This window comes from Schistocerca americana, chromosome X (assembly GCF_021461395.2).
Source record: "Schistocerca americana isolate TAMUIC-IGC-003095 chromosome X, iqSchAmer2.1, whole genome shotgun sequence".
In the NCBI taxonomy this organism is placed as follows: Eukaryota; Metazoa; Arthropoda; class Insecta; order Orthoptera; family Acrididae; genus Schistocerca; species Schistocerca americana.
This window is the reverse complement of record NC_060130.1, coordinates 815,533,371-815,547,563: the sequence shown is the minus strand read 5'-3', so window position 1 is coordinate 815,547,563 and position 14,193 is coordinate 815,533,371.

Here is a 14,193-nt window from a genome sequence, read left to right as displayed (position 1 = left end):
CCGGTGGCGACACCTACAACGTGATGACATGAGGAAAGTTTCCATCCGATTTCTCATACACAAATAGCAGTTGACCGACGATGCCTGGTGAAACGTTGTTGTGATGCCTCGTGTAAGGAGGAGAAATGCATACCATCACGTTTCCGACTTTGATAAAGGTCGGATTGTAGCCTATCGCGATTGCGGTTTATCGAATCGCGACATTGCTGCTCGCTTTGGTCGAGATCCAATGACTGTTAGCAGAATGCCGGCCAGAGTGGCCGTGCGGTTCTAGGCGCTACAGTCTGGAGCCGAGCGACCGCTACGGTCGCAGGTTCGAATCCTGCCTCGGGCATGGATGTGTGTGATGTCCTTCAGTTAGTTAGGTTTAATTAGTTCTAAGTTCTAGGCGACTGATGACCTCAGAAGTTAAGTCGCATAGTGATCAGAGCCATTTGAACCATTTGTTAGCAGAATATGGAATCGGTGGGTTCAGGAGGGTAATACGGACCGCCGCGATAGATCCCAACGGCCTCGTATGACTAGCAGTCGAGATGACAGGCATCTGATCCGCATAGCTGTAACGGATCTTGCAGCCACGTCTCGATCCCAGAGTCAACAGATGGGGACGTTTGCAAGACAACAACCATCTGCACGAACAGTTCGACGACGTTTGCAGCAGCTTGGACTATCAGCTCGGAGACCATGGCTGCGGTTACCCTTGACGCTGCATCACAGACAGGAGCGCCTGCGATGGTGTACTCAACGACGAACCTGGGTGCACGAATGGCAAAACGTCATTTTTTCGGATGAATCCAGGTTCTGTTTACAGCATCATGATGGTCGCATCCGTGTTTGGCGACATCGCGGTGAACGCACATTGGAATGGTGTATTCGTCATCGTCATACTGGCGTATCACCCGGCGTGATGGTATGGGTTGCCATTGGTTACACATCTCGGTCACCTCTTGTTCGCATTGACGGCACTTTGAACAGTGGACGTTACATTTCAGATGTGTTACGACCCGTGGCTCTAACTTTCATTCGATCCCTGCGAAACCCTACATTTCAGCAGGATAATGCACGACCGCATGTTGCAGGTCTTGTACGGGCCTTCCTGGAGACAGAGAATGTTCGACTGCTGCCCTGGCCAGCACATTCTCCAGATCTCTCACCAACTGAAAAGGTCTTGTCAATGGTGGCTGAGCAACTGGCTCGTCACAATACGCCAGTCACTACTCTTGATGAACTGTGGTACCGTGTTGTAGCTGCGTAGGTAGCTGTACTTGTACACGCCATCCAATCTCTGTCTGACTCAATGCCCAGGCGTATCAAGTCCGTTATTACGGCCAGAGGTTGTTGTTCTGGGTACTGATTTCTCAGGATCTATGCACCCAAATTGCGTGAAAATGTAATCACATGTCAGTTCTAGTATAATATATTTGTCCAATGAATATCCGTTTATCATCTGCATTTATTCTTGGTGTAGCAATTTTAATGGCCAGTAGCGCATAATATCAGAAAGTAATGAGCCATTCATCATCATCTTCTGATTTCCAGCTTCATCATCGCAGGACCGGTCGCTTACTACAAGACCCCTGTGGTGAGGTTGTTTCATCCACTAGGCCATGATGGTAATTGTTCGTTTAAATTGAATGTAGGGGTATTTATAAATCCTAAATATGGTTGGGTGTGTAATCGAACTTAAATAAGATGGTAATGTTGAGTCATACGTTTCCACCTCCACCGATGCACAGCATGCGTTGTAGAGTTGAACTATGGTTTTTCCTGATGGGTGGTGAGTTTGGCGAGCTAACTCTTGTAGATTATTCCACAATGTGTCATAAAATCGATAGACATATGATTGCCACATTTGTCGACACTCTAGCTCATACTGTACTGCGTAGATGGCAGGCAGCTCTAGTAGATTTATGCATGCTCTGTTGTTAAATATTTTAACTGTACCAGGGAATTCCCCTACAGTGATTGTATGTTCACCCAGGATTGTCGAGGGAGAGTAAACCTTTCGATGGAACATGGCCGAAATCTACGTTGAGACATCACATAGTCGACGCATTCATCCATGAATAATATTACTCTGACGCCACTAAATCGAAGATTTTGATATATTACCACTGAGTAGAACCCCCTGATCGATATCATACTGACACTGACACACTTGCACCCACTGATGGTCAATCAGTAGGTTTGGTTGAACGGCATTATGTTCACATCACGTGCTTGCTGCAGTAACAAATTCATCTCACCTGCAAGGAAAACAGGCATTATTAGTCAAGCTTATTTGCTTTTTTTCTCTATTCATTACCATCAGCGTTAATACTTACACTGCCTCGAAGTAGGTAGTGTTGATCTACGTCTTGACATCCTTACCCTTTGATGTTTCTCTCACATTTGGATGAACTATTTATCAATCACTGTAAATATATTTTCAAGTTTTTACTACCATTATTATTATTATTATCTTACATATGTCCTTGTTCATATGATTAGGACATTTATACAGCGTGGCTGGTAAGTGCCTCAGAACGAGAGGTGGCGTGCCAATTGCTGTGAGCACTGGTACACACTTATTTAGACTATATTTACATATTTCCGACAGTTTTCTAAAATACCACAGCACCAACAGACAGTTCTTCCCATCACATCATGCTGTGGACAAAAAATAAATTAACGTCATATGCAAAATTGAATGCTTAACAATGTGATGTAAGAATTGCAGACATTTCTTTAATACTTACAGTCAACATCTTCACCAGTCGTTGTCATTGTCAAGACGCAAATGCAGTGAGGGAGTGCTGTGCAGTTATATTTTTAAAAAAGTCTGCGACTTGCTGCTGCTCCTGTAATAGTAAGAAAACATAATGACAGTGGTAGGCAGAGCAATACTTACACACTTTTTGCAAACAGCAATTTTAAGCAATTCATGCATATTAGTAATACTATCGTGACGTTACAAAGAGGCACAAGGTGCACGGGAATTCAGGCGCTTGGGGTAGGGGTTGCCCCACGCAAGTTGCTGGAGCACAGGGCATGGGTGGTGAGGGTGTTCATGACTGGATAGTGACGCTGATGTCAGCGAAATATGAGATGGATTTGAATAGCAGTCAAATGTCGCCCCCATGAATGGAGAGCAGAGGTGCTTGAGGCGGAGGGTGCTTCATGCAAAATTTGCAAGAGTGCAGGGAGGAAAAGAAGTGCTGACGCTGCTGTCAGCGAAATGTGACATGCACCATTGCCTCAGCTGCCATATGACACCACAGATAAGAAAGCGCTAATACCGATGTCAGCACATTCTCTGCACATACCAGCATTGTCCTACTACTAACATATGCATTCAGCTTTGCTGACCCCGTTTACCCAGCTCAGCCACACGTGACTGAGTTGGCACTTCCTCACGCGAGTGAGCAGTGCCAGTGACATGAACGTCTGCCGAATTCCTGCAGGCGTTTGCCACCTCTGAGTTAGAAGCTCGCCCTGTGCGAATCGGTGGTGGCAGTACTGCTCTGACTGCACACTGCTGCCCTCCAAGGCAGAAGTTAGTTGCTCCCATGGAGTCTAATGACAGTTCAACTGTTGTGTCATTCTAACGCCACAGGTACAGACAAAGAACTGTGTACTGGGCTGGAGTAGATGGCTGTCGAGACAGGTGTCGGCTGCTGGCTGGTCCATAACGTGCTGGAAACTAAGGTATTTATAGTGATTAATGGCACGCTTATTATGGCGATACATTGCTTCCAGGAACGTACAGATCGATACATTTGTGTCTCAACAGTGTGGAAATACTCTGCAGGCCAGTTTGTAGCTGTATGACCTTTCTGCAGTGTCACCCTGATTACACAGTTCAACCCGTCTGCCTCACGGTGTACAAAAAGACTCGCTTGTGAAATTACGTATCAGTGTCTCTGCACCTGTCTGCTTCCAAGGGAGCTGCTTCTCGCCCAGGAAAGCCCAAAATTAGTTACATAACTCCCCTGTCTGGGATGACCCGTACCTGGGCCCTGAATCCACGACTAATCAGCGGCAGAAAACTTCACACACATTTTCACGATATTTACAGTTTTCCTTTTACATTAAGCAACAAAACTAAGAAGCCCCACTTTCCCTTTACAATTCTTAGCCCATTAGCACAGCCATCCGTCCTTACACTGCTACAAAAAACCTCAGTTCACGTTTGTGCTAACTCGTAAGCATTAATCCCCCAAAACACTAAAAAACTATTTACACGTTCTTATGTGACACAGACCGCCTACCATGCAGGGGGCCCGGGTTCGATTCCTGGCAGGGGACTGGGTGTTGTGTGTCCTTCATCGTCATTTTCATCATCATTGACTCGCAAGTCGCCGATGTGGCGTCCACTAAAAAGAACTTGCAATACGGCGGCCGAACTCCCCCGAATGGGGCCTCCCGGCCAACAACGCCATACGATCATTTCATGTCCATGGTGACACAAACACTGGATCACGACCATGTGCAATGGCAAGCAGTACAACGGGCTGACATGGAACGTAAACAATATGTGTTGCAACTGTAATTCACTATATGTGATGGGTTGTTATGTAAGATAACGAATTTGTGGCCTCGGGTAATGGTGCCAGCAGAGCTAAAAGAGGAAGTGCTGAAGGAAGACATGACCACTTATTGTCAAGAAGTGTGTTGTAGAACAACGAAGAGATGAGTAGTGGAACGGTACTGGTGAAAGTCAAACAAAGAGATGTGGATCGGTATGTGAGGGATTATGTGCAATGTGCACGATAGCCAGATATGAGCCATAAGTTAATAGCTCTGCAGCCGTTACCAGAAGCGACAGATCCATTTAAAATGACTGAGTTAGACGTACTCATGAGAATCATATGGACTCCAGCCTGGAATAGATTTACGCTGACTATTATTGATCACTTTTCTAGATAAGCGGAAAAGACTGCAACCCCTAACCAGCAGGCAGCAACGGTAGCGTCAGCATTGATCAACAGCTGAGTGCTCAGATTTGAAGTGCTATAAACTATGAACACTTATCAAGGGAAGAACTTTATGTCGGATTTGTTAAAGCAGCTGTGTCACTTGCTAACGGTTACAAAGTTAAGAACAAGTCCACTGCACCTTCGAGATAATAGTAAGATGGAGAGGATACATCGCACAGTCGGAAGGATGTTATCATTACGTGACCTCACACAATAACGACTGGGACATGTATTTATCCTTGTTTGTAAGTGCATGTAAGTCTGTTTTGCGGCAGGACTATCACCATGTGAGGTAGTTTTGCAGGAGATGTCTGCCATCGCCGTCCAACAAAATAAGACGAAGAGTTGGCAAGGAACGGGGAGTCCGTCAAGGATTTTGCTAAAACGGTGAGGGAAGCTTGAAAGTGTGTTCAGGGAGCAAACAGCAGAGCCTTAGAACGCCAAGAGCGATTGGGAAATCATGTGAGCAGATTACTACAGTCAGTGGGTAATGTTATCGAACCCTTACATTTCGAAAGGCTAGATTAAGAAATTTATAGCTCGATATCAGGGGTCATATCAGGTAGATGAAACATTTCCGATAAACGTCTTCAATTACCAACTCGTAAAACTATTACTCTTATTGGGCACCTGAAGCCTTTTCGAGGTGCTCCAGATTCTCTAACGCAAATGTCGTCATTCATTGAGGGTAAAGTTCAGGATAATAGGATGAAAGAGAAGTGTGGAAACCTTGCACGAGCTACACAGAAGATTCTATATCGTTTTAGACAACGCAAATGGGAGAGAATAGTTTACATTTTGTGTTAGAATGTGTACAGTTGAAAGTTGTTGTTTAGATGCATAAGTGATTAGCGTGTCAATTGAGGGTGAGGATAGGAGGAAGGAGTTTATTCGTGTTATACACTCCTGGAAATGGAAAAAAGAACACATTGACACCGGTGTGTCAGACCCACCATACTTGCTCCGGACACTGCGAGAGGGCTGTACAAGCAATGATCACACGCACGGCACAGCGGACACACCAGGAACCACGGTGTTGGCCGTCGAATGGCGCTAGCTGCGCAGCATTTGTGCACCGCCGCCATCAGTGTCAGCCAGTTTGCCGTGGCATACGGAGCTCCATCGCAGTCTTTAACACTGGTAGCATGCCGCGACAGCGTGGACGTGAACCGTATGTGCAGTTGACGGACTTTGAGCGAGGGCGTATAGTGGGCATGCGGGAGGCCGGGTGGACGTACCGCCGAATTGCCCAACACGTGGGGCGTGAGGTCTCCACAGTACATCGATGTTGTCGCCAGTGGTCAGCGGAAGGTGCACGTGCCCGTCGACCTGGGACCGGACCGCAGCGACGCACGGATGCACGCCAAGACCGTAGGATCCTACGCAGTGCCGTAGGGGACCGCACCGCCACTTCCCAGCAAATTAGGGACACTGTTGCTCCTGGGGTATCGGCGAGGACCATTCGCAACCGTCTCCATGAAGCTGGGCTACGGTCCCGCACACCGTTAGGCCGTCTTCCGCTCACGCCCCAACATCGTGCAGCCCGCCTCCAGTGGTGTCGCGACAGGCGTGAATGGAGGGACGAATGGAGACGTGTCGTCTTCAGCGATGAGAGTCGCTTCTGCCTTGGTGCCAATGATGGTCGTATGCGTGTTTGGCGCCGTGCAGGTGAGCGCCACAATCAGGACTGCATACGACCGAGGCACACAGGGCCTACACCCGGCATCATGGTGTGGGGAGCGATCTCCTACACTGGCCGTACACCACTGGTGATCGTCGAGGGGACACTGAATAGTGCACGGTACATCCAAACCGTCATCGAACCCATCGTTCTACCATTCCTAGACCGGCAAGGGAACTTGCTGTTCCAACAGGACAATGCACGTCCGCATGTATCCCGTGCCACCCAACGTGCTCTAGAAGGTGTAAGTCAACTACCCTGGCCAGCAAGATCTCCGGATCTGTCCCCCATTGAGCATGTTTGGGACTGGATGAAGCGTCGTCTCACGCGGTCTGCACGTCCAGCACGAACGCTGGTCCAACTGAGGCGCCAGGTGGAAATGGCATGGCAAGCCGTTCCACAGGACTACATCCAGCATCTCTACGATCGTCTCCATGGGAGAATAGCAGCCTGCACTGCTGCGAAAGGTGGATATACACTGTACTAGTGCCGACATTGTGCATGCTCTGTTGCCTGTGTCTATATGCCTGTGGTTCTGTCAGTGTGATCATGTGATGTATCTGACCCCAGGAATGTGTCAATAAAGTTTCCCCTTCCTGGGACAATGAATTCACGGTGTTTTTATTTCAATTTCCAGGAGTGTATGTAGTGTTATACTTCTATGTTCGTTTGTCTGTAAGCCAGGTACTTTAGGGTTGGGGGTTTCTGTTATATGTCTACGAGATGGCTGGCCTTTCAAAGACGGGAGGGGAGTGATAGGAGTTCCCTGTTCCCAGGTTGCCATGGGTCGAAGTGAAGATGAATGAAGCCCTTATCTTAGTGGTGTTGTACCTGTTCACCAGAAATGGAGAAGGCGTGTTGCGGGTACTACCAGCACAAACTGGAGTATTTTTCACATGGATGTGGTACTCACAAGACATTGTTGGTCACTGAAGATGACCCTGAACACCTGGGTAGTACGAAATGCGGCGAGACACTCAGAAGGTGTGTTTCTGTAATTACGGAGGGAGATGGAAGGAAAAGACGTGCTGCGGAGGAGCACGGTAAGTTGCAGCAGTCGTATGAGCAGTTGGAAGGGCAAATGCAGCAGATAGTGGAAGTAGTGCCACGCATGGTACAGCGACTCAAGCGAGGTAGGTCAGACGCAGAGGGTAGACTACTGAAAACGGTTTTTGAACTGTGGGTGTCTGTGACATCTGCGAGCTGAATTGTATGATGGAGAGAGAGAGTGATGTTACAAGGAGGAATAAGGCCACCATGGAATAGCACAGCACACGGTTAACCAGTCTGGAACAAGGTGTACTGAACACAACGCCATTACGGAGGTTATCTACGGAAGTAAAGCACTTGGTAAAAATAATAGTGAATACCGTGAACTGGAACAGGTAGATACTCTGGATAAGGTTGGTTGGTTGGTTGTTTCGGGGAAGGAGACCAGACAGCTATGTCATCGGTCTCATCGGATTAGGGAAGGACGGGGAAGGAAGTCGGCCGTGCCCTTTGAAAGGAACCATCCCGGCATTTGCCTGGAGCGATTTAGGGAAATCACGGAAAACCTAAATCAGGATGGCCGGACGCGGGACTGAACCGTCGTCCTCCCAAATGCGAGTCCAGTGTCTAACCACTGCGCCACCTCGCTCGGTCACTCTGGATAAGGGAATGGCAATGACAAGAGTTTTGCAGTCTTTAGCCGGTAACTTGTGGGATGCTCGGGTAGTGATCGTGAAATGCAGGAAACAGTCTTACATAAGCAGCTCAATAATGCTGGATCAGTTCTCGGTAGGCCTGCAGAAAGAGAAGAAGGAGCTGCCGCCGGAATCTGAACACGTGGTTGAACAGGACAAATCAAATATACCGCTGTGCTAGGGAAGATCAGAAAGTAACGCACAATAATTTTATTACCAAAAAGTTTATTAGGTAACAGAACAAAAAATCACAAATGAACGTGTATCTTCTACCTACTTTTCTTCATAGTCACCAACGTTCTCAACATATTTCTTCCATCGTGGTACCAGTTTCAATATGCCGTTTGCGTAGGAGTGCGTTTGGTTGGAGTATAACCGTCTGCTGAGTGCTGATTTCACTTCAGCATCTGTCGCAAAGCGTTGGCCGGCCAGGACGTTCTACACGGGACAGACAGATAAAAGTCTGACGGCGCAAGGTCCGGTCTGTACGGTGGATGCTGGAGAGCCTCCCACCAAAATCTGGCTATTTTTCACGTACAGGAGCAGTGTCGTTTCCGAGCACAGTTTTGTAGTGCAATAGGAGCGCTGACGACAATCTGAGGGTTGTTGGGGTATCTACCTTTGTTGTCGGAGATGAGAGGTAGAAAGCTCTTCGAGGTGGAACTGGGTGGTTATTGGTTGCAGTGGTAATCTTTTAGGATTAATGGCAGAATAGATATGCTGAAGAGTTCAGTATTTATTTAAGTAGTTCATTTATATCTCTCTGATAACTTATAAAAGAGGTGCCAGTTCCTAACCTCTTCTTTAATAAATGTCAGACTCAATTTATTCTTATCAAAAGGCCACTAGCCTAAGTTTACAAGAGACAATTAATATTCCGCAAATTGTTCTTGTTAATTACGAAACTACAAATGCTATCTATTCCTTGAGACAAAGACAGATCGTCTATGTTCAAAGCTATTCCCCAGAATAGATAATGATTACTTATCTTGCAGCTGATGTGCGTGTCACCAGATCTGGTCACCGACTTCTCGCTGAGAATATTACTTCTGTATACTTCTGCTGCTGCTGCCTCTCTGAATCCTCTCTCAGAATCTGTTACTTATATACCGTTCTAAATCGAGGCTGACCTTCTATAGTAGCCGTTCGGGATATTTCCATCAGCTGGCTCCTTCGACACGTAAACACGTTACTGTTCGATTTCTCTTATAGGTTTCCACTCGATGTTACCACTTTAGTATGCTAGAAAGCTTCCTTTAGAGTCAGGGCTTCTACCTCTTGGCGTAGTCTCAAATAGATCCATCACGTGTTTAATCCGTGATCCGACTTGTACTTGATGTCCCTACTTTACGTAACATATGGTAAGCTTCTGTTGACGTCTCGCTGAGGTTCAAATAGTGACTTAATGTGCGTGTATTAGTCTTACGCGTCTTATCTCTCTTACCTTCACAAATATCCTCCACTATGGTTTTCCAATTCTTAAACTCTGATACTTCTAATTTTATGAAGTTACAATTATTCTTCTTTCATTTGATCTGGCAAGTATTGATTATTAAATTTTTTCTTGGGACTGGACAGTAGCAACATGGGGGCGAGTATTGTCAAGAAGAGGCTTCACACCGTCAGCATTAATGTTGTAGCGTTTGTCACGAAGGGCACGATGCAGCTTAACCGAAGTTTTAATGTAGACAACTGCATTCACAGTTGCCCCATGTTCAGTAAAGTCCACCAAATAACACCCCATCCATATCCCAGAACACAGTCACAAGCACTTCCCTTGCAGATTGAGTCACTTTGAATTTTTTTCGTACTAGGCAACCAGCATGTTTGCACCCCATAGAGGCCTGCTCGGTGTGTAGTAGAACGACCACGACTCATCACCAGTGACGATTCCTCTCAGAAAGTCAGGACCTTCTGCGGCGTAACGTGTCATGTGATCGACGTGTCACGAACAGTATCGTACGCTGCACCATAGGAGATGTTGAACAGCTGCGATAAGGCTCACAGTTGCACACTCCGGTCGTTTAAAATTGCTGCCTCTATGGCTCCGACATTCTGCGCGGTTGCAGCTGTTACCTGCTGCCCAGAGCTCGGCGAACCATTAAGGTGCACACTGCCCTCTCGGAAGAATGCACGCCACCTACAGACATTCCTACGGTTCGTACAGTCGTCTCCATACACGGCACGCCTGTCCCTGCGAATTTCACTAGGTTTATGCCCTCTGGCCCACAAATGTCGACTACACTTCGCTGCTCTTCACGAGTTGACGGCAGTAAGATGCGCGCCATGTTTGTTTCGTAGCCCAGGCCTCTCTCACTAGAGACGCACTCGAAAATGAAATACCCTCTGTAGTGCAAACTTTAGACTACATCGTCGTGAAATTTCAACATTCCAGTTCCAATACCAGGGGAGAAAAAATTATTGTGCATTACTTTCGGATCCTCCCTCGTATTACCACTTAGCAGCAGTGGAGATTAGAACGGATCTAGCACTATCGCATGTATTCACACCGTTTCCAATTAGCTACGAGAATACTAGCTTCAGATGTTACACCATACGTGCATACACGTTAAAGTGGGGACCATCGAGGAAGTCTGTGCAAGTGAAGACGCACGAGATACTGTCAATCACAGAACATGGTGGTAATCGTACGGTGGTGTCGTTAACCGAACTCGAACATTGTCAGAGTGAGAGGGTTACAATCTGTCCGATACTGGTACTGGCATGTGCAAGATGCGATTGCTCTTAAGTAAAGCAGAAGCTCAGGACTGTCCACCGGACGACCTGGAGATGCTATCCTATTTCTAGGCACTGGGTTTATTCTCTTAAACATTGCCAAAGTTGTAGTAGTGAACTGCTACCAGCAAGCTAGGCTCACGGTAGCTAAACGTTTAGAATTGCACGGGAGTGAGATAACTGTTAATCGGACGAACTGTGACCTTTCACCTGCCAGCCTCTCTCACAGGGGAAACAAAATTGAAAATTACGCAGCCGCAGTTGTACTGGCCAGGAAGCCACTAGCTATCTTTCCACTGGGAAACATAACCCACCTGAATGAAACCTAACGTAATCCTTTCCTTAAAACGGCTAACAGATACGCAAGAGGGACAGGTTTTAGCATAGCAAGTGCTTTCACTCTGCAACATCCCCTTAGAAAAATTTTACAAATGACAGTGCTGGAAAACCTCTACGTTATTTGATTTTCAAACAGCTGAGTAAAACTGAACGTGCTCAGGCATTTCTCCCTTTACTTATTCTGATCATCACTAAACTGACACACAATATTTTTTTAGGCGCAACGCAATCTGACTTTCAATAATCCCTGCAAAAGAATGGCCCTGACTAACAATAACCTATACCTTTCATGAATCACTTACCTCACAAAAATCTTCGTTATTCAAACTACTGCAATACAGCGTGCGCCAATACTGCCAGCTGAATAAAAGATTCTAACTACTGAAGGCACTAACTACTGATAGGCATAGTTAGCAAATGAAAGATTTTGATAGAGAACAAACAATGTATTTACCTTTATAATGTTCAAAAGTCATCATATATACATCAGTTCATGATATCCAATATTTCAAATTTACTCTTTCTGATGGACACACGTCCAGACCGTTCGCTCTCAAAATTCTGCCATCTCTCTCCCCCCACATCCACCACTGCTGGCGGCTCACCTCCAACTGCGCAACGCTACGCGCTGTTCACATCCAACTGCCCAACACTACAATACCAAATATTCCAACAATGCAAATCAGCCACAGACTGCACACAGCACAGTCAATGATTTTCATACAGAGCGCTACATGGCGTTACCAACATAAAAACCTAAACAGCCTACTTACAACACTAACAGCAATAACGGGAGGAGCACGCGATCGAGATAATATGCGCCACAGCCACAGGCACCGTGTCGATGTTGACTCTGTTTTGCCCACCCCTCATCTACCTTAGATAAAGAGCCGCTCGTCAATTCGATCCTCAGTATGTCAGATACTGTTGGACTGGTTAACCATTCGTACATGACAAAGTACCAAGGGTGCAAGAAACTGGGTCTAATAGTTACAAAGTTGTACCATAGTATATAACTAATTGCAATTCGGAGCCGACCGATGTGACCGAGTGGTTCAAGGCGCTTCAGTCCGGAACCGCGCTGCTGCTACGGTCGCAGGTTCGAATCCTGCCGCGGGCATGGTTGTGTGTGATGTCCTTAGGTTAGTTAGGTTTAAGTAGTTCTAAGTCTATGGGACTGATGGCCTCAGATGTTAAGTCCCATAGTGCTTTGAGCCATTTGATTTGTAATTCGGAAGACAAACAACCCTGAGGGGTGTTAAAACGAGTAATGTTACTTACGAGAGGTGTGGCCTTCAAACTGTGAACGGTCTGGCGGAGATGGCTATCCAGACCGACGTCGGCTACTATCTGTTCCATAACGGGTTGGAGACTTTCGTGGATCCATTGTCGCAGAGGGTGCTGCCAGATTGCGCGTAACTGCACTACAATAAGAGAGTATTTATAGTGATTGGTAGCACACTTGTTGTGCCGATACATTGCTTCTATTTACGCATAAATCGGTTTCAATGGCGTGGAAATACTCCGCAGGCCAATTCGTAGTTGCACAGCCTTTTTGCAATGTCGCCACGATTGCACAGCGTATCCCGGCTGCCTCGAACTGTACGAACAGGCCCGCTTGTGAAATTACATAGCAGCTTAAAATTCATTACAACACACTGAGTAATGCGGAACTGCAATCCTCGGTCGCTTCTATGATTGCGCAGAAAGTCACACCTATCTGAATCTTAGTTTATCTTGGAATCTTCTACTGTTTCGTACCGTAATGAAACTACTGAGTTTTAGCGCTGTTTAGTGGCCGAGCGGTTCTAGGCGCTTCAGTCTGGAACCACGCGAGCGATACGGTCGCAGGTTCGAATCCTGCCTCGGGCATGGATGTGTGTGATGTCCTTAGGTTAGTTAGGTTTAAGTAGTTCTAAGTTCTAGCTGACTGATGACCTCCCATGTTAAGTCCCATATTTCTCAGAGCCATTTTAACGCTGTTTCTCTTGTATTTTTAAACCCTGGTCAGTTTCCTTACATTCGTAGCAAATAAATAAAGTTTTCTAGTGCAGCCGAGTATCATACGTGTACTGAAATTAAAAGAGAGTAGCTCTGAGATCAGATATTTCTACTCTTGTTTTGATTCCATCTGGCCGTCAGAAATACAATTATGAAGACCGTTTCTTTCCTGAAAATGTAAGCACAACAGTAGCAAATACGCTTTGCTTTCAGAGCACGGTGTCACTCTAGACATAGTACTTTTGCAGGTGTAGCGCCATTGGCTCTCTATTTTTCCGAAGAATCTCTTCTGAAAATGGTAAGATGGGGGACTTTGAGCCTAATTAGGATAAAAGAAACGATGCGAACCGTGGGAGACCTGCAAAAGGCATCGTGCAAAAGCACGCAACTAATTGTGTAGGTAGAGATTCAGCATTAGCTACAGAGGAATCTCAAAAGACACTCTGTGTAGGATAAGTTTAACTTGACGCCACAGAATGTACTATATCATCGAAGAGGACAAGTTGGAATTCCGTCGTACAGCAGAGAGAACTGAACGGAGAAAATGTATTCAGCTGAAAAACAAAGGCACGAGTCGCGTATACGTAGCGTTTCTAATTGCGATTTCACACCTAATCACTATAAATCGGAAAAAATTTTTTGAAAATTTCCGAGGTTTCAGACCACTTTATGACTACTATCAGAATAGTTTAAGTAGGATCCTGGCAGGGTAAGCCATATCCAAGATGCTACTCCAGGCGGGTGTAAAATGAATGTGCGCAACGGAAAATAATAAACGCTAAATGAAGATTTG